A 21,685-nucleotide genomic window follows, 5' to 3' on the forward strand; every position below is an offset into this window, starting at 1 on the left:
AACATTGCCTCTCCTGCCTCTCATTGCCTCTCAGCAATGATCACTCTCACTGTATCCAGTGCCTAGGAGAGGCTCACATTTAGTCAAAAGTGCACTTTTTGCCAAAAATTAAAGGCCAGAATGAAGAAGAGCTATGAACTAAAACTTAAGCTCCTCATGATGGAGAGTTCCCGCAGACCGGCCTCTGACCCCAATCCTGGGACTTCCCTGGAGCAATGGTCACTGCCAAGACCATCACCTTCCAAGGAAAGAGAGCTTAATAGGAAATCTTCTGACTCCCCTTGTAAGGCTTAAGAAAAGGGTGACAAGTCCCCAGACTGAGCACTTAACCAGTCAGAGGAGATCCCCAACAAGATCAGTGACCTTGGCACTGCGGCATGGTACCCATAAGGCTCAGGGTTCCTCAGGTACTGGTACTGTCCTCAAGCCTAAAAACCCAAGGTGTACAGGCTCAGACATGTCGGCACCGTCTGACAGAGCTAGAAGCAGAGACACTACCTCTGCAAAAGCGGCACCGATGCATATGACTGCAGTACTGAGCACCTCTACTCTACTGCAGTACCGAGCACCTGCAGTACCGAGCACCTCTTCTGGTCACCTCATCACACCACAGGAGATCTCAGCCTCCACTGACTCCTTCAGTACTAATGAGCCAGCAACAACAAACCTAGTGGTACCGATCACCACCATGGTAATGCAGGAATTTAGTTTTCCCAGAGACCGCTGGTTACCGTTACATCTCAGTCTCTAGGACAGGGATCGGCAACCTTTGGCATGCGGCTCGCCAGAGTAAGCACCCTGGCAGGCCTGGCTGGTTTGTTTACCTGCCGCGTCCGCAGGTTCGGCGGATCATGGCTCCCACTAGCCGCAGTTCGCTGCTCCAGGCCATTGGGGGCCGCGATCGGCTGAACCTGCGGACGCGGCAGGTAAACAAACCGGTCTGGCCCGCCAGGGTGTTTACCTTGGCGAGCCGCATGCCGAAGGTTGTCGACCCCTGCTCTAGGATCACCATTACCGACTATCTCTTGGTCTCCAGAATCACCCGTGGTACCAAGGCATTCATCACCAGCCCCTCTGTCTGCTCTACCTTTATCTAGCGAAGAGGCAGACAGTGGGGAGGATGACGTGTTTTGAAACTAAGCAGAGACTAACTCATCTGAGCAACACCCAGGGTCGAGTTGATTTGCAGCCAGAGCATCAACTACTTACTTGGCATGCACACCCTTGGATGCCACTACCCACGCCCTTTGCTCCACCCCAGTGACCATAATAGGAACCATAGGCAGCCTACAGACCCCATCCTTCTGGGGCCTCCAGTGTCTCCCACAGGAAGACAGTATGACCCTCTCCTTCAACCTCTCTTGCCAGAGCTCTGAACCTCCAGAGGAAACTTTTGAAGAGCAGAAGGCTAGACTGAAGCTAGTATAGCCTCATCCTCACTGGATGAAGCTGTAATGCCCTCTCCACCATCAATAGCGGATGATTTTAAACTATTCCAAGATCTCACTAAAGGTTGCTGTCAAGGAGGTAGAAGTTGGATCACAAATGACTGGACATCCTGCATATGGCCTCCTCAACATGGATTGCACTCCCAGTCAACCAAGTGCTCTTGGATCCTGCCAAGGTTATTTGGCAAACACCAGCCTCCATAACACCTACATGCAGAAGGGTCGATTACATTCTTGGAGGGCACATAGTATTTTTTACATTTTCCCCCCCACATCCTTCACCCATCTCTGTTGTCGAAGATGCTGTAAATACACCATGGAAGACAGCATCATGCTAACTCTTCCCTTATGACAAAAACTGGAAAAGGCTAGATCTATTCGGTAGAGAGGCATATTCCTCTGCAACCTTACAGTTTAGGTCTTCAAATTACCAGCCTTAATGGCAAAATATGATCACATCAATTGTAGGAAACTTAATGCCTTTATTGACCACCTGCCGAATGAACAAAAAGAACAGTTTCAAGCCATCATTAATGAGGGCCAGCTGATCACAATGACAGCATTGCAGACCGCACTAGACACTGCAGATACAGCGTCCCGTTCTGTATTAATGGTGGTGGTGATGAGATGAGCTTCCTAGTTACAGGAAGTTTTGGGGATACTGAGTACAAACAGTTGAAGACCTTCCCTTCAAGGGCTTCAAGCTCTTTGAAGACAAAATGGATGCCTTACTTCATACATTGAAGGACTCGAGGGCCATGTTGTGCTCCCTAGGAATCTGCACGTCCGCACAAAAAAGAAAATTTAGTATACAATCACCCAGATCCTGACTGGCCCAGTTCCCTCCACCCCAGCGGTATTACGAACCCCAATGGAAGAGACGAGTGCAAAAACAAAAACCATCAGCTCCCATCAACCTCATCAACCCAGCCCTCGACCTCAAAACACCAGCTTTGATACTTTGGTCAAGGCCCCGAGCTACCACTGCCATCAATAATTGCTGCAGTATACAAACAGTCCACAGCCTTTCAATTGCCACCTTGCTTGTTTCCAACAAAGCTGGGAAAACATGGGTCTTGAAGATCATTTTCAAGGGTTACTCTATCCATTTTACCTCCCTCCCTCCTGCCCACCCTCTCTTTCCGTACTTCTTCAGTGACCTTTCTCCTGAGAGACTGTTATGTCAGGAAAGAGATCATCTATTAAGCCTGAGGGCTATAGAACCAGTTCCCAATCACATCCAGGGAAAAGGTTTCTATTCCAGGTAGTTCCTGATTCACAAAAAGAAAGGAGGATGGAGACCCATTATAGGTCTAAGAGCACTAAACAAATATGTAAAGGCACAAAAATATCAAATGGTCACACTAGCAGCAATTATCCCTAGACCATGGAGACTGGTTGTCAGCCCTTGACCTGCAAGATGCCTATTTTCACATATTGATTCAACCATCCCACAGGAGATTCCTCAGATTCACCTTTGTCCAGGGTCATTCTCAATAGAGAGGGCTTCCAATAGGCCTCTCATATGCACCCAGAGTATTCTCTAAGGTTCTAATTGTGGTAGTGGCTCATCTCCGTAAGTTAGGAATCATGATTTACCCATATTTAGATGACTGTCTTCTCAAGGCTCAATACTTCAGTGTCGTATGGGCCATACAAAAGACTATGGAGGTATTTAAGCAGCTGGGACTACAACAGAACACTCTGAAATGGACTTTGACTCCAGTACACACCTGGAATTTATAGGGGTTTATCTCTATGCAGTGAAGGCCAGGGCCTTCCTTCTACTACCCACATTCAACACCATGTCCATCTTAATACACACCATTCAGGCTAGCCCCCAAACTTCAGCGAGAAGTTGTCTTCAACTCCTCGGGCACAGGGCAGCATGCACATTCATGACAACTCAAGCAAGACTCCACATGCACAGCTTGCAAACGTGGCTCAGATCAGTGTACACACCAAACAGGGACAGATTACACAAGACCCTCAGTCAAAGACTCCCTCGAATGGTGGAAAGACCCAGAGAATGTCTGTGCAGGGATCTCATTTGCATAGCCACCTCCAACATTGATCATTAGTGGATTGGGGAGCCCATCTGGACAATTACAAGGTACAGGGCTGTTGGTCCTCCACAGAATCAATGCTCTATATTAACTTACTGGAGCTCAGAGTGGTGAGGCATGCCTGTACACATTTCCTGCCATTGATCAAGGACAAACATACGAAAATCATGACAGACAACATAGCGTGTATGTCTTAATAAATCACCAGGGAGGGGTGAGATCACCATCCCTATGTGCAGAGGCAGTAAAATTATGGAATTGGTGTATTCATCACAACATTGTCATATCAGCTGCTTATGTGCCGTGGGTACAGAATATAACAGCAGACCGCCTCAGCAGCACGTTCTCACAGGATCACAAATGGAAAATGGACCCAGGAGTACTCTACAACATATTATGCTGAAGGGGAAACCCCAGCAATATACTTGTTTGCTAAGTACAGAAACACAAAATGCTCCCTGTACTGCTCCAGAGCCAGGCTGGGGAAACAGTCATTGGGAGATGTTTTTCTCTTTCAGTGGAACAGAGGTCACCTGTACGCCTTTCCTCCATTTCCTTTCCTATTGAAAATAGGAGGTCCTACTCAAAATAAGGAGGGGAAAAAGAGAGTTATACTCCTAGGCTGAGACAAATGTGGTATCTGTGATGGTACCTCCCATAAGGCTTTATGGAAATATGCTTAGAATGTGTTTTATGCTACATATGCCAAGTAACATTTCTCCGTAAAGGTTATGATCTACTGAATGTATTAATTCTATTTGTATGCATGTATCATTTTTCTATTCGAAGTTATGAATGTTGGCTGTGTACTGGCTTGATTTCTACATAACCTTAGTAGAGCGTTTGGTCAGTTCCTGGAGAGAGGAATGTTGAAATTAAGTACCTAATCAAGAAACACTTAAAGGACAATGGATCTTGGAATGCTCCAATCCACGTAAGAAGTCTACTTGAGCACATTCAAGGCAGCATGTAAACAATGGATGCTACCTGTAAAAACTGTGAGTCATGCATGGACATGTGACTTGCCCAGGTGACTCCTAAACGCCATCTTGGAGTTGGACTTTGCATAGGAGTGAGGAGGGGGGTCTCCACCCATAAGAGAAAGTCTATTTAAATCCCTGGGAGACCCCTCCGTTTGGTCTTGAGCTGGCTAAAGAGAGAGCCTCTCCTTCCCCCAGGATACTTGAAAGAAACTGGAACAAAGGACAGTGTTCAAGGGGTGTGAGTGATTGCTGGACCCAGGCTAAAAGGAGATTAGTCTGTAAAAGGGAGCATTCTGGAACTGGTGAGAATCTTAACTGTATTCAGTTTGATTAGACATAAAATGCGCAAATCTGTTTTATTTTGCTTGGTGACTTACTTTGTTCTGTCTGTTACTACTTGGAACCACTTAAATCCTACTGTCTGTATTTAATAAAATCACTTTTTACTTAATTAACTCACAGTATGTATTAATACCAGGGGGAGCAAACAACTGTGCATATCTCTCTATCAGTGTTATAGAGGACGAACAATTTGAGTTTACCAGCTTATACAGGGTAAAACGGATTTATTTAGATTTAGACCCATTGGGAGTTGGGCATTTGAGTGTTAAAGACAGAAAAGAAAAAAAAATAAAAAAAAAAATAATGGAGATATCCCATCTCCTAGAACTGGAAGGGACCTTGAAAGGTCATCAAGTCCAGCCCCCTGCCTTCACTAGCAGGACCAAGTACTGATTTTGCCCCAGATCCCCAAGTGGCCCCCTCAAGGATTGAACTCACAACCCTGGGTTTAGCAGGCCAATGCTCAAACCACTGAGCTATCCCTCCCCCCCTATAAATAAAGGCAGGAAATTACCAGAAACACTTCTGTTAGCTGCTTTCAGGTAAACCTGCAGCTTTGGGGCAAGTAATTGAAACCCTGGGTCTTTGTTGGAGCAGACGGGAGTGTCTGGCTCAGCAAGACAGGGTGCTGGGGCCCCGAGCTGGCAGGGAAGGCAGGGGTAGAAGTAGTCTTGGCACATCGGGTGGCAGCTCCCAAGGGAGGTTCTCTGTTCCAACCTGTCACAGTATCCATACCTAACACAACTAGCAATGTGCCAACCAATTATTCTTCAGCTCCTTCCTAAACTTCTCTCTCAGAACATTGGACAGATAGATCCAGCATCCCAGCCTACAAGATCTCCAGCTCAAAGTGTTGCCCCTTGAGGTTTCCAATCCTCCTGTTCTGAGTAGGTGAAAGAGGTGCTGGTTCATAGCAGAAAATCAGTGACTCGTCACACTTTTATGTACAAAAGTGGGAAAGATTCCAAATCTGGTGTAACTCGAAACAAATTACCCCATATATCCTCTTCTCTCCCCTTAATACTAGACTACGTCCTAGATCTCAAGAAGATGGGACTATCTCATAGCTTAATAAAAGTCCACATTGTGGCCATATCAGCCTTCCATCAGAAGAGGGATGAGCAAATACTGAATATCCATCTAACAATGAAGAGATTCCTCAAGGGTATGGATAACCTCTTCCCACAAATCAGATGTCAGTCACCAGCATGGGACCTTAATCTAGTTCTCAAGGGCCTAACAAAGCCACCTTTTGAACCCAGGGCCACATGCTCATGTATGCATCTGTCCATTAAGTCAGTATGCCTAGTGGCTATCACCTCGGCTTGGAGGATCAGGGAAATAGTGGCACTAATGGCATACCTTCTCTTTACAGTCTTCTTTAAGGATAATATCTCATTGAGACCACACCCGAATTTCCTCCCCAAGGTAGCCTCATCATTCCATTTATCTGCCTACTTTCCTCCCAAAATCTCACCGTGACAACAGAGAAGCAATATTACACATGCTTGATGTCAGGAGAGCTTTGGCCTTTTATTTGGATAGAACAGAGGACTTTAGGAAATCTCCTAAACTGTTCCTCTCAGTTGCAGACAGATCCAAAGGATCTGCTATATCAAATTAGAGATTTTCTAAATGGATTTCAAACTGCATAAACTGTTGCTATCGTGCCCAGAATCTGCAACCTCCATCTGGAGTCTGAACTCATTCCACGAGATCCATCCCCACTTCTATGGAATTTATAAAATTTTTTTCCCGTTATAGAAATATGTAGGTTAGCAACTTGGGCATCTGCTCATACCTTTGTGGAACCTTGTGCAATTACCCATGACTCAGCTTCTGATGCCATCTTTGGCTCCATAATATTGACATCCGTAATAGACTTGACTCCAAAGCCCCAACCTCCATAAGGAGTACTGCTAGGGAGTCACCTACAGTGGAGCACCAATAGGGATGCTACTCGAAGATGAAAAGGTTACTCACCTTGTGAAATAACTATAGTTTTTTGAGATGTCTCCCTATGGGTGCTCCATGAGCCGCTCTCCTCCCCTCTACTTTGGAGTTCTCAATAACAGGAATGAGTGTGGTTCGCCCACGCAGAGCTAGATAGCCTCAAGGCAAATCACAAGATAGGGAGAGTGCATGTGTGGGCTGAACGGTCCCTGCTATCTAAAATCTCCAACCAGAGGCGCAGGGACACAGACATGCCTACAGTGGAGAACCCATAGGGGGACACATCTCAAAGAACCATCATTACTGCACATGGTGAGTAACCTCCTCCCTCCTTTCCCCCCCCCCCCACATCAGCAGGGTTCTTGTCTTCACAATTGTTATCATGCATGTTGTTTGTTTCCCACTGTTTACATTGGGAGAATCCTAGTCTTTCCTTCCCATTTTAGTTATTAAACAAAATATAAATGAAAATAATATAGTGCAGTTTTTCTGGAGGGCAGAGAGCCTTGTTGACATGCAGAAGTGGAGAAGGAAAAGTGGAGGGAAAACTGGGAGAAGAGAAATAGGACTAACAATTTACATGAAATTTTGTTAAATGTATCTGTTTGCACTTGGACATACATCTTTGTTTTTTGTTTTCATTTAAAATCTAAACTAAAACTATTAGTATGCACTTTGAGGGTACTTGCTGTTAACTTAGTGGTAATGATACCATAGACAAGTAAACCCTGTAGGTTATTTTCTATAAATTCCTTGGCTTTTGAGTTTATTCAGACCAGGACAAGCTATTACCTCATAAATAGGAAATATATTCAAATTACCAATATTTTTCTGCTACATGTAATATGTATTGTCAGTATTTCATTCGTAAGATGTGAAGGTATTTTAAAAGTAAATTAAAACAATCGAATACCTTATAGTAGCACACTCTAGCCAAATAGTATAGTCACAATTTGGTTACCGTTTGAAAATGTGTGCTGATGGTGATGGTGGTGAATAATCAGTTTGTGTGGTTTCTAGTCCTAGTAGGGTGAGTCTTGGAGTGAAAATTTCAGAAGAAGCTGTGTGATGCACTTTCATTCAGGGGAAGTTGTTGTGTTAGTACCTTGAGAAAAAGTGGTAAAGGATAAAATGGTGAATTTCTGTTGAAGAGGTAGGGAAAAGAATTGGTAAATGAATTACATTTAATGTATTATTCGGTAGTGAATTCCCTTGGATCAATAATGTAATGTGCTTTTCATTATTTTGTGCATCATGCACTAAAAGCTACCTTAAAAAAATACCTGTTCAAAAGTCTAAAGATAAACCTACTGGCAGATATGTTTTCTATATTCCAATGAAGAAGGTAGATGGGGACTCATGGGTGTCCTTCTGCTATATTGGCACTTTGAGAAGCACCATTTCTTAATTCTTATTTTACAGTGAAATAAAGTTATGAGAGAATAACAGATTGAGCTTTTTTGGCAATCGTTATTGAAGCAAAATGTTCTTTAGATGACAAGCTGAGCCCTGACACAGATATATGCTATTGGAGTCATCCTTGACTACTAAAGACTAGGATGTAAACTCATTGCATGCAGTTCAGTGGCAGCGAGAGGGAATTATTTTTATGCATTTTTCCCTATGTTTCTTAGTATGTACAAGGATATATTTTCAATGTTGTCAGATAGACTATCCCCCCACTTCTTTTAAATCAGGAAGGTCAGATTTTGGAAGATGGATTCCAAAGTTTTATGAAGTTTTTATTTAGCAGCAAAACTAATATGAGTAACAATAATAATAATAATAATAAAAATTCCTTAACTTATTTTTTCTCTTGTCTTTCTCACTGTTTTCCATCCTCCTTTGGATTTTGTACATGCTTCTCCTCTACACTTTTATCTGGCAACCTCTCTTCCCCTTGTTTCTCCATTTTTCCCCGCCCCACCCCCTCTTTTTGACCCTTTTAAAAGTTTCCACTGCTGTTCATCTCTTCATCTCCCTTTGTTAGTGTAATACTGCTGTCCATCTCACCAAGAAGGCCCTGCAGTACAGTGACCTTCAAGGGAGAAGCATGGTCAGTCTAGTGGTTTTAGGAGTGGACTGGGAGTTGTTTCAAATCTAGCTACTATTCTGTTCTGTCAGACTCACTATATAACTTTGGGTAGATCAATGGGACATATGCTCCCAAGTCATGCAGGCATTTTTAATAATCCAATTTTCAACTTATCTGTGCCTCTGTTTTAGAATCTGTAAAATAGGGATAATACTTACCCATTCACGTATGTAAGATGCAATTAATGTTTAAAGCTCCAATTCATCAGTCCAAAAGGCAGTATCAATGTGAAAAGTGTTCTATCCAGTTTAAAGAGGTGTGTGGGTTTCTGGTTTTATGTTCAGCTTGTAACAGTGATTGTTATGGTAGGTTTCTCCAGAGGCAAATGAATACTTTCTTGAGTCTGTCAACATGTGTAATTCTATTCAGTTGGAGGGTCACTAGTGGGTGATATGTGAAGCTATCCTCCACAGTAGCTGAGTGTGCTGAAGTTGCAGGAGTCCAAATTTCGACTAGCTATGGGAATTAGACCCTTTTGAAAATCTCAGCCTAAATGTCTAAGGGAGTTAAATATCCAGCTCCCACTGACTTCGAAAATCCCAGCCTTATGTAGGAGCCAACCTTGTGTACACTATCGTCGAAGCATTGGGTAGTTCTCCCTGTTACGGCGTATGATTTTACTATCATCAAAGTCAATGGCAAAATTCACTTCCATTAACTTAAATGTGAACAAGAGCAGGCTCTTTGTCACTAACTTCCCCATTTGTGCTGGTGTGCCTTTGTGTCCTATCTACCTTAGAAAATGCTTCCATCCTTCTGATAATGTGGCAGTGTAAATCAGATGAGGAACTTGGGCCAACAGTCTTCTGATTTAAATGTGGAGGAACATGCAAATTGATACTTAAATAAATATCTTTTCATTTCTGTTAAATGGTATAAAACACACGTTTATAAAGAGAGGTTCATTTCAAGATATAATGCAGAAGATTGTTGCCTTCATGTGTAAAACTCAGAAGCACATTTTCAATTAAAGGACATGGACTGAGAAATTTGCTGCTCCTTCGTTTGGTCCTATAAATCCTGATTTATTGATCTACATGGTGGATTGAGAATGGGCTATCATCATTGAGGCTAGAGATTTATAAAAGAGTATGCCTTTGAGAAGCCACTAGGGATGTTTATGGCCTATTTTTCATTCACATTAAGCAAGTGTTTCTGATGCTCAGCACCTCTGAAAATTAGATTTTTAGTGGTTTGAGTAGGAACATTTAAAAGGGAGGGAAGTCTTTGGATATAAATTTTAATGAAACTGTTTTATTGTAGTGTAGGAGGGGCACAATCACCAGCAGTGTTGCCTAGTCCTGTCCTTCAGTGTCCCTGTCCCAAGGATTTCCCGTCCTACCCTTTAGCACAGGGATTTTTGGGATCTTTCCCAGCTGGCTTCTCACCCTTGAAGAAGGCTCCTGTTGTAACATCCTCTTGGAGTGGGTGGGGGAGCCATGGCCTGTCCTCTCCACCGGGCGCTGGTCCAGGGCCCAATGGTGGACAACTACACTAGACACCTTGTGATGCTAAGCCGCTGTCCCTCCGGACCATTCCCTACCCCAATCTCCTTTAGCTTCATGGAGTAAATCACTTCAATCAAGTCTCTGAGCTGCACACTCAGTCATCTGCCTCACTTTTGTAGGTTTGCACAGGTCGGTTGTCAAGTCTCCAGGTAATGATTTCCTGGGCAGCGCTTTCCCCTTAGAGCTCAGAGCAGCCATCTGCTCCCTTCCACTGCCTGCCTCTGAGCTGCTCTGTTCCCCTTTTTAAAGCCCTGCTTCCAGCTTTCACAGGCTTTGCAGGTGTGGGTGGTTGGGGCCGCCTGGGCCCAGAGCTGTTCCTTAACCCCTTGCTCTCCAGTTTGGGGTCTGTATACTCTATCACAGGCTCCTTAAGCTTTGAACAGCTGCTAGTGCACAGGTGGCTTCCTTTCTGTGAGTGTATCCAATACAGGGAGTTGCAAAAATTTGGGGGAAAGGCAGCATTCCTGCCCAGATTTAAAGCCGGTCACATCAAGGATATGAACTTGCAATGGCTTTATCTTACACTTACTTATAATACTGGCACTTGACATCTGATAGCTTGCTTGTTTGGAATGGAGAGCAGTCCTTTTGCTCGTCTCTAAGCAATGCATTTTAGTTCTTTCCCAGACTGATATAGGAAAATAAAGTCTTCTCATTAGGACTAGGATCTCTTCCTTCCCTCCCTCCCCTCCCCATGTACGCCCACACCAGTATATTTTTTTCAGCTCTGCAAGTGTGTTTTTCTCACTTTCTCTGCTGTGTAGGCGGCCTTCCCTCTCACAATTGAGCTTCACAGGAAATTTTAAAAAACTTCTTTGCACAGCAAATCTATACTTTAATAACAAAGAAAAAGAATGTAAAGAGCTTTTGTTTAGAATTATGATGCAGCTCAATAATGGTCAAAAGGGTGATGAATCTAGTTCTAAGAACAAAGGGAAAAGGGTTTTTTTTTTTTTTTTGTGCATATGTATGTTTGTCGAGACTTTGTCTAAAATACTCTTATTGGGCACCTCCTGTGAAAATTATTCATATTCATCCACTTCACAAATGATTGTTACTGAAGTGTCAGCAGGGCAAGGATGGAAGGAGTAGAAGATATTTTTAGACATTTCCCTCCCTTCTTTAGACTAATCTAGAATTGAAACCATCTACCCTGCAACTGGCACATTTTTCTTTTGAATTCAACCATGAGCAATTTGTCTCTAATCCGAAGGTCCAAGTTTCTTCATTGACAGTTAAGTTTTTAAAAGATGGATTTAATCCTCTTGTTTGGAGACTGTTTTGATTGCCCTTGCTCACTTTTAGGGCCTTAACCCCTTCAATGATATTTGCAACCTGTTTGAAGGTCTTCGTTTTAGACAGTCTTTTGAGTTAAACTTTTCTTTTTAGACAAAAGCTTGAGGGGCATGTAAATGAACTACGGTAATTTAATGAACAAAAGCTACTTTTTTAAAACGTCATTCAACAATAATGTAGTCTGGCCTTTGCTAAAGAAATGTTATGTAGATACTGATGTTCTTGCCCAATGAACTCTCATTCTCTAATGCTCTAATCCCCCTCTTTTGTGAAAGATCAGCCTCCATGTGTTTGCATGTCAACCATTCAGGTTTCAGAGCTTGTTATGGTATGAAAACCTCAGTGAACTAGATCTATGTAATCTAAGGTTTTGTATGGCATCCTCATCTAGGGATCCAAGCATCTTATGGCAATAATGAGAGAGCAGACGTCTTTGAAAATACTTAATAACAGGAACTGGCAAGATTAGAAGAAATGCCTTCAAACGTTTGGTCCTGTTAGAGAGATCCTAGAAGGTCATAGGGGATGACTCAACTCCATTCTGCCAACTTTCTTGTTCAATATGTATGTTCAGTCATTGTAGTCATGGTATTATTATTTGCTATTACCAGGAATTCCAGCCATGGACACGGACCAGGATCCCATTGTGCTAGGCATTGTATAAATACAGAATGAAAAGAGTCCCTACCCCAAAGGGCTACAATGTTATTTCTTCAGATCCAGTCTGAGACATTTCTTTACTAACTGTTGTAAGACAGGATACTGGGCTAGATGAACCATTAATCTGACTCAGTATGGCTGTTATGTTTTTACTCCTCTAAAGTCTGGTAGAGATAGTGTTCTGGAAGAAAACTAGTTGTCTAAATCTGCCTGGATAAAAGAGAGGCTGGAGTGATTATTTTGAGAATCTAATCACTCTCTCAGTTGAAGAAGTCTTACTTGCCTTATCTTCGAGTGGTTTTCACTGTCAGGTATTTACTTGATTACTTTTTGCTCCTGGCCTTCTATAGTAATAATTTCCAGAAAAGCTTTTTCATCTGTGATGTGCCAGAAGATTGCACCCTTTAATTTTGAATGTAGAGTTTCTCTATCATCCATGTTTACTTCCAGGTTGGACTAATGTATTATGCTCCATCTGCAACTGACAATCAAGGCCAATAGGAAGTTTTAGCTAGTGCAGAGTTCAGTCACTTGTTTTCTTCAGAAGGCAGATTGGCAAAAACATATGCTCCTTGTGTCCTGAAGGTATGTTTGCACTTGAGAACCCACTCAGGTTCTTTAAGTCAGTTATCCATACAAAATTGGTTTGAGACATGTATCCCCTTTGTGGGGTCTGATTTATTAGTCTTTTAACCAAGTATAACTCACTTTGTTAGTTACCGCGGGTCACCCCCTCTGGGCCTATGTAGGAGTCCTGGCCAGTTCTCTTAAAACAGGAGTCTCCAGCTCTCCTCCTTGGAGCTGGATTATAAATTAGCCAGCTGCAGGCAGGGCTGTAGTGACTTCTCCCTCAGCTGGTTCCTTTCCCCCCAGTTAGTCTTCAGACTTTGAAGGTTCAGCAAGACAGCTTGCTGCTGTTGCTGTCTGCTCTATTGTGAGGGAGAAGGCTGCTTCCCTTCTTCCTGTTCACCCCCAGTTGGCTGGTTGAGAGGGTAGTCTTGCCTGACCCACTCTGCAAGATTCCTTGCTCTCGGGCCTTAAAGACACAGTGATGGGATTTCTTCCCAAGCACCACTTATTCTTGGGACCACATCCTCTGTCAGTAACTCCTAGGTCCTTGTGTATATATATTTGACCTTTTGAAATCTCATAGGGCCATGCTATGTAATGGGATGGTCTGACCGCTAGGCACCACTGACCTTAAGAAATCGACTACCCTGTCACACTGAGAATCACCTTTTGGAAGAACTTTATGGTCCTAGTTACATAAAAAGCCCTAATTGACCTATTTGTTGTTTTTGTTGAGTGCTGACAAAATTTAGAGTTGTACAGGGTATACGAGATGTGGTCTCGACCTGAGTGGTTTACCAATCTGGGGCCAGCTACCTCTGATAGATTGGCCATCTATGATCCACTGCCAATTGCCTGCAGCCAGAATGCTTAAGAACCATTCAAGAGGGTAAAGGAAGCTGGAGGCAGGGCTTTTTCACTGATAGGCATGTTTCTCATAAGTGCTTATTTCTAAGCTAAATCTGGCCACACTCTGATTGTGTTATAAAATGCATAGTTTTGCCCTGTGTTTTACAATGGCTAGCCCATGTACTCCTGATTTTTTTTTTTTTTTTTAAACCTACTGATCAGACTGTACTTGTGCTCCAGGTGATAAAGGGTGGTGGGGTGGGGTGGTGTATTTGGTCCCTATATTAGGGAATGACTTTGATTATAATGTAGGATATATAAAGTGAGCCCAGTTAATGCAATGATGGATACTTTATAAATGTTTATACAAAAAACAAAACAAAAAAACCACACCACTGTGCAAAACTTTCCTCTGTTTAGCATGGCGTTACCAATTTAGAGAGCTATTTTTTTAAAAGTCAACTTCCCTAATCAATAAAAATATTCATTTTTTTTAAAGTAAAGCTACTAATAGATGAAAACAGATAAAATTAAAACTTTTCTTCAGCCTTGCAATACAGTTTTGCTAACAACATTGTCAGGGGAATGGATAGCGAACTTTGTTTTAGGTTACCTATCCTTTGAGAGTTGATTTACTTTATGGTAGCTGAAGCCAGAAAAACCTGCCCTCACGTGGCTTTCTTACATTGGAAGATCTGAGATATGTCTTGTTCTTTTGGTTTTAGGGAATGTTGATAGGCTTTTGAGAGTTGCTTCTCTTGAGGATTCCCTTTTTTACTGGACACTCTCCTTTCTGGCTCTTGTCTTTCATTCAGATATTACTCTGACTTCCTTCTGGTGGGTAGCTCACATAAAGTTACAGAGAAGTGATCAAGTCACTGGCAACTGTCATCCCATCTCCCTCCCATCATACCTTGGGGCAGTGCTTGGTACATTCCATGGGCCCTACGCAAAATACAAGACTAAATCAGGAGCAGCAGAAGGTTCCTAAAAGTATGGGGGGGCCCACCGGTGCCGGAACAGTGGCCCCTTCCCTGTGGCCCCACCCAAGCCCTGCTCCTCGCTCACTCCTCTCCATCCCCTTCCCCTCATTGCTTGCCCTTATGGCCGGTAAAAAGTGAGAGGGCATAACCCTCCCACTTTTAAAAGTGTGTGTGAGGGGGGGCATGGCCCCTGGCTCCCCTGTTCCAGCACCCTTGGACTAAATATGGGGGGGGCTGACATACTCACACTGAGTCTGGACCCTCTTAAGTGGAGAGGATGATGTGCTCTTACCCAATAATTGTATTTAGCAGTGGCAGGTAAGGACAGTGCTTTTCCCAACTTCTTGAAAACTATAGAAGTTAGCTTTCTCTCAGGTAATGTTTGTATTTATTGAAAGGATGAAGTGATTTCAATGCCTGAGACTTAAACTGTAGTTTTCCAAGTGACAAAGCACATTTTCATGTTTACACCACTGGACTGCTTATTCAAGGTCATGCACTGCTTTCACTGTGTGTGTAGGTCTTGTTAATCAGTCAGAGTTTAGCTTGCAGTCTGAGGACAGCATATTTCTCTCCTTTATTTTTGATCTCAGTTTGTGGACATACCTGTTTACTGTAATTGTACTTATGACCAAATTTGGTTTCTTTGAATTGTTCTAGGGTATTCATGAACTAGGTTCCTGTAGCCAAAGACTAGTTGGAAGCCTCTTTTTAAAAAATTAGTAGGCAAGCTATAATTTAGGGTATTAATCTTTTCAAGTAGAGCATACGTGCATTAACAAGTAATTTTTCTACAATAACAATGTCTCAGAAAAGCTGCTTTTTGCTTATGTTCAAAATACCATGTGCACCTAATTAAACACCTAAGGCTAGTTGGGTGCCAAGCCTTCATCACCTCTGTAATTATCTCACCGTCTTGTCAGATGCAGTACAATCTTTTGTTCATATAAACACACCAAAACTTAAAAATCTCAAACTGTAATTTAGCGTGACTTAATTCATTTTCCCACTGACCATTACGTCATAAAAAGCAGTAAATGGTTAAACTTGGTTTTTAAAAAAGTGATTTTTTGGGGGGGAAGGATGTGTTAAGGCCTCTTATTTACCTTTTCTCTATTCGTGTTTGCAGATTGAAGCCTAGTAGATTCACTGGTTGTTATGGCGGAAGGGCCATCTGGGTTGCCTGAAGAGACTGCAGCTGCTTGGAAGAGCAGTAGTCTATACCATGGGAGGGAGGCATATATGTGGAATTATGTGATGCTACATTTCCTAATTTAGGAAGACAGCTGCACCTTCATTTCTCCATAGAAATGTGAGCAATGATTCATCTATAGAAGAGATGAATTACTTAGATTCATCCTTTTGAACTGCCAAGATAGTTGTAAAAAATATTACAGTAGTTGTGGTAGGGCTAAGGGATTTAATTTCATGAAATGCATATTGCATTTCACTAAAGGTCACCCACCCTGCTGCCTCAGAAGTAGGGCCCTACCAGATTCATGGCTGTGAAAAATGCATCACGGACCATGAAATCTGGTCTTTTATTATTATATCTAGGGTAAAAGTATACAAAAGTACTGTGCATACTTCCTTATTTAGGGCAATGTACAAACGTAACAGTAGTACAGTACAATACGTGTGTATATATACTGTATGAACACAAACAGCGAAATTTGCTCTTTATTCCATGATCAACCCACAAAAAAATCTGTGATTTCTCCACGATTTAAGTAGACTCCTATTCATAAGATGAGACCGAAGACCCATCATGCCTCTTATCTAGTTATGTGGCTTGACCAAAAGGCAGTTCACAGCCCAGTTCTTGTGGCATATCCCAGCTTCAGTGGCACCCACTTCCTAGAAAGCAGCATGGAATCGAGTGCTTTATCACCCACCCAATCCTGGATCACCTAGAAGATGAAAGGAATAAGGGTCTCAAAAGATGACACCAAGAGAGAAGGACCCTTAAGAAGCTTGATTGACAGAAAGATGTACGCCTCAGCTAGTCTCCAGAGGTGTATGTCCAATTATCAGGCTCTGCTGTCAAAATATGACTATCTGAACTGGGACAAGATGTGTCAATTCAGAGAAGCTTCCACAGGAATAAAGAGAAGGGCTAAAATACTTAGTGTCTGAGGGGCAATTAATGGCCTGAACATCTCTGCAACCTGCTCTAGATAACCCTGCTGTGGTGGCACATTCAGTGACCACTTCTGTTGTCATGTGCATGGCTTCATGGCAGTAGTCTTCTGGAATATCCAGGGAGGTCCAAACAACCATCAAGAGTCTCCTGTTCAAAGGTTCTGAATTGTTCAGTGCATGGACTAAGGAAGCTGGCGTAATATGACTCCCTTGTGAGTCCTTCGAGCCTGCTCATTTTACCACCTGTCTGGGGTTTTTAGTAGTCGTAACATCAGCTCAGAGGGTAGGGAAAATTCAGGCCCTTATGACTGGCCCATTTTATTTGGTATTGAAAAAAGGCGAGCTGACTCTTAATACTCATTCCAAATTCTGGCCTAAAGTTGTCTCTGGTTTTCATTTAAATCAATTGATTCACCTCATGATTTTTTTTACCCCAAACCCCACTCAAACCCAGGGGAAGCTAAATTACATATACTGGATGTATTCAGGGCTCTTTCATACTACCTGGACAGAACAGGAACCTTCAGGAGCTCCCCTAAATTATATGTACTCTTTGCAGATAGGGTTATGGGTCAAGCCATATGCACTAAGGTTGTATGGGTATCCAGGTGTATTAGATCATTTTATGAGATAGCTAGGTTAAATCCAACCTATGAATGTTAAAGCCCCTTCCACCAGAGTTCAGGTAGCATCTGCAACTTCTTTTAAGATTTATCCCTATTTCAGAAATTTGCAAGATAACTATGTGGGGCTCAGTCCACACTTTCACCCAAAAGTGTTCATTAGTTGAGGTTCAAGCTCTGATGTCTGCTTTGACAGAGCTGTTCTGCAATGCTTATTTAAATAGGACCCCTACCACCAACCTCCTGATTGAGGTCACTCCTTGCTAGTCACCAGATGTTGGGTCCATGTAGACAATCATTGAAGAACCACAGTTACTGTAAGCTAAGTAACCATTTTCATAACGATTACAGACTATGTGAAAAATAAGGATTGAAAAAACACAGTACAACAGGCTGCATTTAATGATTTTAATTGTATCAACATTTGGGATTTGTAAATGTTGTGCATACCTAGCTGAAGCTGTGTAATGATTAGCCCTCATCTAGAATCTAATAGATTCTTGTTGTTTGTGTCAACTGTCTCTGTCCCTTTAACTAATTTGTATGATTAACATAGGGTATAAATATTGGTTTCTGTAGTTATTGTAGCCTTATTATACCAGATACTGCACAAACTGTAAAAATACAGTAAAATCATATCCCTGATTAGAGTGATTCTATAGTGTTAGGATCTACTTTTGAGGATTCTGCATCTTGTCTAGGTATTGTTGATTAGTCAATACTTGTGTTACATAGCATGTTTCTGGATTGTGTTGCTTCCTGGAGACATATACTGTTTGTTGAATGAGTTCAGTGACAAGGGGTCCTGCAATAGATTATTCCAGTCCTCACTGAAATGAAGAATACAAGATATACAACAATGTTTGAGAAGCTGTGGAAGCCATCTAGTAAGATTTTTTTTTTCTGCATAACTGTTGTTTCTCAGTTGTATGTATTCTAAGATACATCTACACTTGGGGTGGTGTGCAAAGTACAGACACTGCATGCCCAGCTAGCATGGGTATAAATAGCGGTATACATGGTGAGGCATGGCTTAGGCGAGTAGAGTGCCCTACCAGCCTGAACCTAGGGTATATACCAATAAGGCTCATTACAGACCAAGCAGTGCCTCCCACATCTACACTGCTATTTTTAGTAGTGTAGTATCCCTCTGCTTCCCTGCTGCTGGAGCCTCCTCACTGAGTAAAAGACTCTGGCAAGGTTCTGGCAGCTCCCTGCTGCTGGAGCCTTTCCCCATTGTCTCCTCCCTGCCAGAGCCTTTCCTCACTTCAGCGAAAGGCATAGCCCCTCAATTCACAATAGATTTCCCACAATCTTCAATGGGAGCTTTGCTCCAAGATCAAGAGTAGATAGAATATGGCAGTGAGTAGTAACTAAACTTTTAGTTCATTGTTTATTGTCGCTTTCTGTGGGAAAATAGGCTCCTCTTGCTGTTTCTGACTCATGTCATTTCTTTCTCCATCTCCTTTGTTTCTCTCCCTCTTCTGTCTTTGTATCTATTTCTTTCTTGTCTCTGAATTTCCTTTCCTTCAGCGACTCCCATCCCTCTATCTCATCTGCTAAAATGATCAGCAATGAAATAGAGACAAAGATGGGTGAGGTAATATCTTTTATTGAACCATCTTCTGTTAGAGAGAGATGAGCTTGAAAGCTTGTCTTTCTTACCAACAGGAGTTGGTCCCAAAAAAGATAACTCACCAACCTTGTCTCTCTCTAATATCCTGGGACCAACACAGCAACACCACCATCCCATACATCAGTGAAATAGTTGGTTAGTTTGAAGTGCCACCTTCATGCATTGAGTTAACATTCTAGTGGGATTAATATAGTGTGTGTGGGGGGGGAGTTCATGCCTCTGAACCATTGTTTCAGGCTGTCTGCAGATTTGGGAAGACAATACGGTATTTGTTACATTTGGTTGATGTCTGGAAAGTTTTCAGCCAAGTACATCAAGAAGGTCACAATGTCGCCTGTGGGCTGGGAGTTTGACTCCTTTGCTCTTTAAAATGGTAGAATGTACACCCATTTTAAATCAAGCCTCCATTGAGAGGCCCAAAGAAAGTTAGAGGTAGATCCTACAGTTAGAGAGTCTACAAGTTCCTAGGGTAGACCTGGAAAGAGGAAGAAGTGTGTGTGTGTGTGTGTGTGTGTGTGAGAGAGAAAATATATTTTATATTTAGTGTGTTCTTAGATATTGTTTTTTATTGTGCAATTCATCTTAATAAAAAGCGTCTCTTGGACACCTCCCATCATTTCCAGTGGCATAATCCACTTCCCCTGTCATCTACATCTTAGAATATTCCTGTGGCAACTACAGCAATTGATTAAATGGAAAATTAATATTAGGAAAGCATAGATTATATTTTTAGCTTCTTCTAATGCAATTTAGCAGTTAGAAACAACAAGGGAAGCCAACATTGTGTGTGTGACGAACCAGCTCTCCACTGCCATAAGCAAGCACTCTGTGGACATGGTCCATATATTATAGTTTGAGAATTGAAGATTTAAGGCATTTGATAATCTGAGACTGCTGCAGTCTCAGTATATTTGATTCAGCATGTTTGGTCTGGAATTGGAGAGTTATTTTAAATATCTGTATGACGTGTTCTAGATTTAGTTTGTGTTTTAAAATTTTCCACAAGTCCAAGAAGATATGGATAAGTGCAATATAGAAATCAAAATAAACAAATACATGCATTTTGCTTAGTTGTAGTTTTTTAATATGCATTCATAGTATATACTGTGATTGTTGGAACATTTTAGTATGCTGCAAACACATGTTAATTAGTATGCATGTGATTTTGTTGTTGTTTAACAATTATATATTTTTAAAATTTGGGGAGGTTGGCTGACAAAGTATCAGAGATCCTGAAAATATGCTATGTTTCAGCGCATGCTACAATTTTTCTTAAAGCCAATTAATACATGTTATGCTGCAACAATGGTAGCACCTATTATTGCAATTTAAAAACACTAAAATAAATTACTTTTGATTTTGCAGGTTTCTAGTGAGTGTTTATTGTTGAGTTCATGAGGGACAGAGCAGAAACCAGGATCTGTAAAGTAAGAAAAGGTAAGTTAATAATTTTAAGGCCAGAAGGGGCTACTGTGTTTATCAGTTCTGACTTCCTGCATAGCACAGGCCATAAGCCTTGCCTGAATTAATTTCTGCTTCAAGTCCAATAGTTGTGGTGGAACTAGAGTTATACGTCTTGGAAGAACATCAAATGTTGATTTAAAAATCTGGAGAATCCACCATAACCCTTGATAAGTTGTTTCAATTGTTAATGACCCTCGCTGTCAAAAGTATGTGCTTTATTTCTAGTCTGAATTTTTTTAGCTTCAACTTCCAGCCACTGGATTTTGTTACACACTTGTCTGCTAGACTGAAGAGCCCTCTGTTATCCAATTTCTGTTCCCCATGTAGGTACTTATAGACTGTGATCAAATCACCCCTTAATCTTCTCTTTGATAAACTAAACAGATTGAGACTTGAGTCTTTCCCTACTAGGCATGCCTTCCAAACTTTTAATAATTCTTTTGGCTCTTTTGTGAAATCTGACTAATTTTGAACCTCCCTCTTGAACTGTGGAAACCAGAACTGTACACAGTATTCCCGTAGTGGTCACACCAGTGCCAAATACAGAGGTAATATAATCTTCCTGTTCCTATTCTATGTTTCCCTGTTAATACATTAGATAATTGCATTAGACCATATAGTCACAGCTACACACTGGAAGCTCACATTTATCTAAATATGCTCAAGAAAGCTAACGGATAACTTTGAGTTAATGCACTAGGACTTTCACTTCTGAAGATCAGAGTTCACATTTTTCCTCTGGTTACAAGTGAAAATGAGTTTGTTTCAGTCTAACTGTAGTCACAGCTTATACATATTATAAGACCACCACTCATAACCCTAGTAGGCACTGATGAAAGACATAGATCTCAGTCTGATAGACACCATGATGGTAAACTCATAAATTATTTCAACATAAGGTACTAATTGTAGATTATATATAGAAATATAAAAAATGTACACACATAATAATGTCTGTGTTGTGAGTTATGCTTTGTGGGGATTGAGTTAAAGTTTTTAGAATTTGTAAGGGGAATTTCCTCCTTTTAACAATGTCATTGTGTATACTTTCCATATTTTGAGTTACT

The 21,685-nt window shown here is 41.7% G+C and overlaps 1 protein-coding gene across 2 annotated transcripts in view; it reads left to right on the top strand.

Annotated features, from left to right (window-relative positions):
• Nucleotides 1–21,685, top strand: part of SIPA1L1 (signal induced proliferation associated 1 like 1) — a 388,865-nt gene that overhangs the window by 107,692 nt on the left and 259,488 nt on the right. For both annotated transcript variants that reach the window (XM_054025262.1, XM_054025263.1), the window contains one exon: nt 20,520–20,591. The gene's annotated coding sequence lies outside the window, so the exon portion shown is untranslated. The remainder of the gene's footprint in view (nt 1–20,519; nt 20,592–21,685) is intronic.

The sequence above is a fragment of the Malaclemys terrapin genome, chromosome 4 (genome assembly GCF_027887155.1).
Source record: "Malaclemys terrapin pileata isolate rMalTer1 chromosome 4, rMalTer1.hap1, whole genome shotgun sequence".
In the NCBI taxonomy this organism is placed as follows: Eukaryota; Metazoa; Chordata; order Testudines; family Emydidae; genus Malaclemys; species Malaclemys terrapin.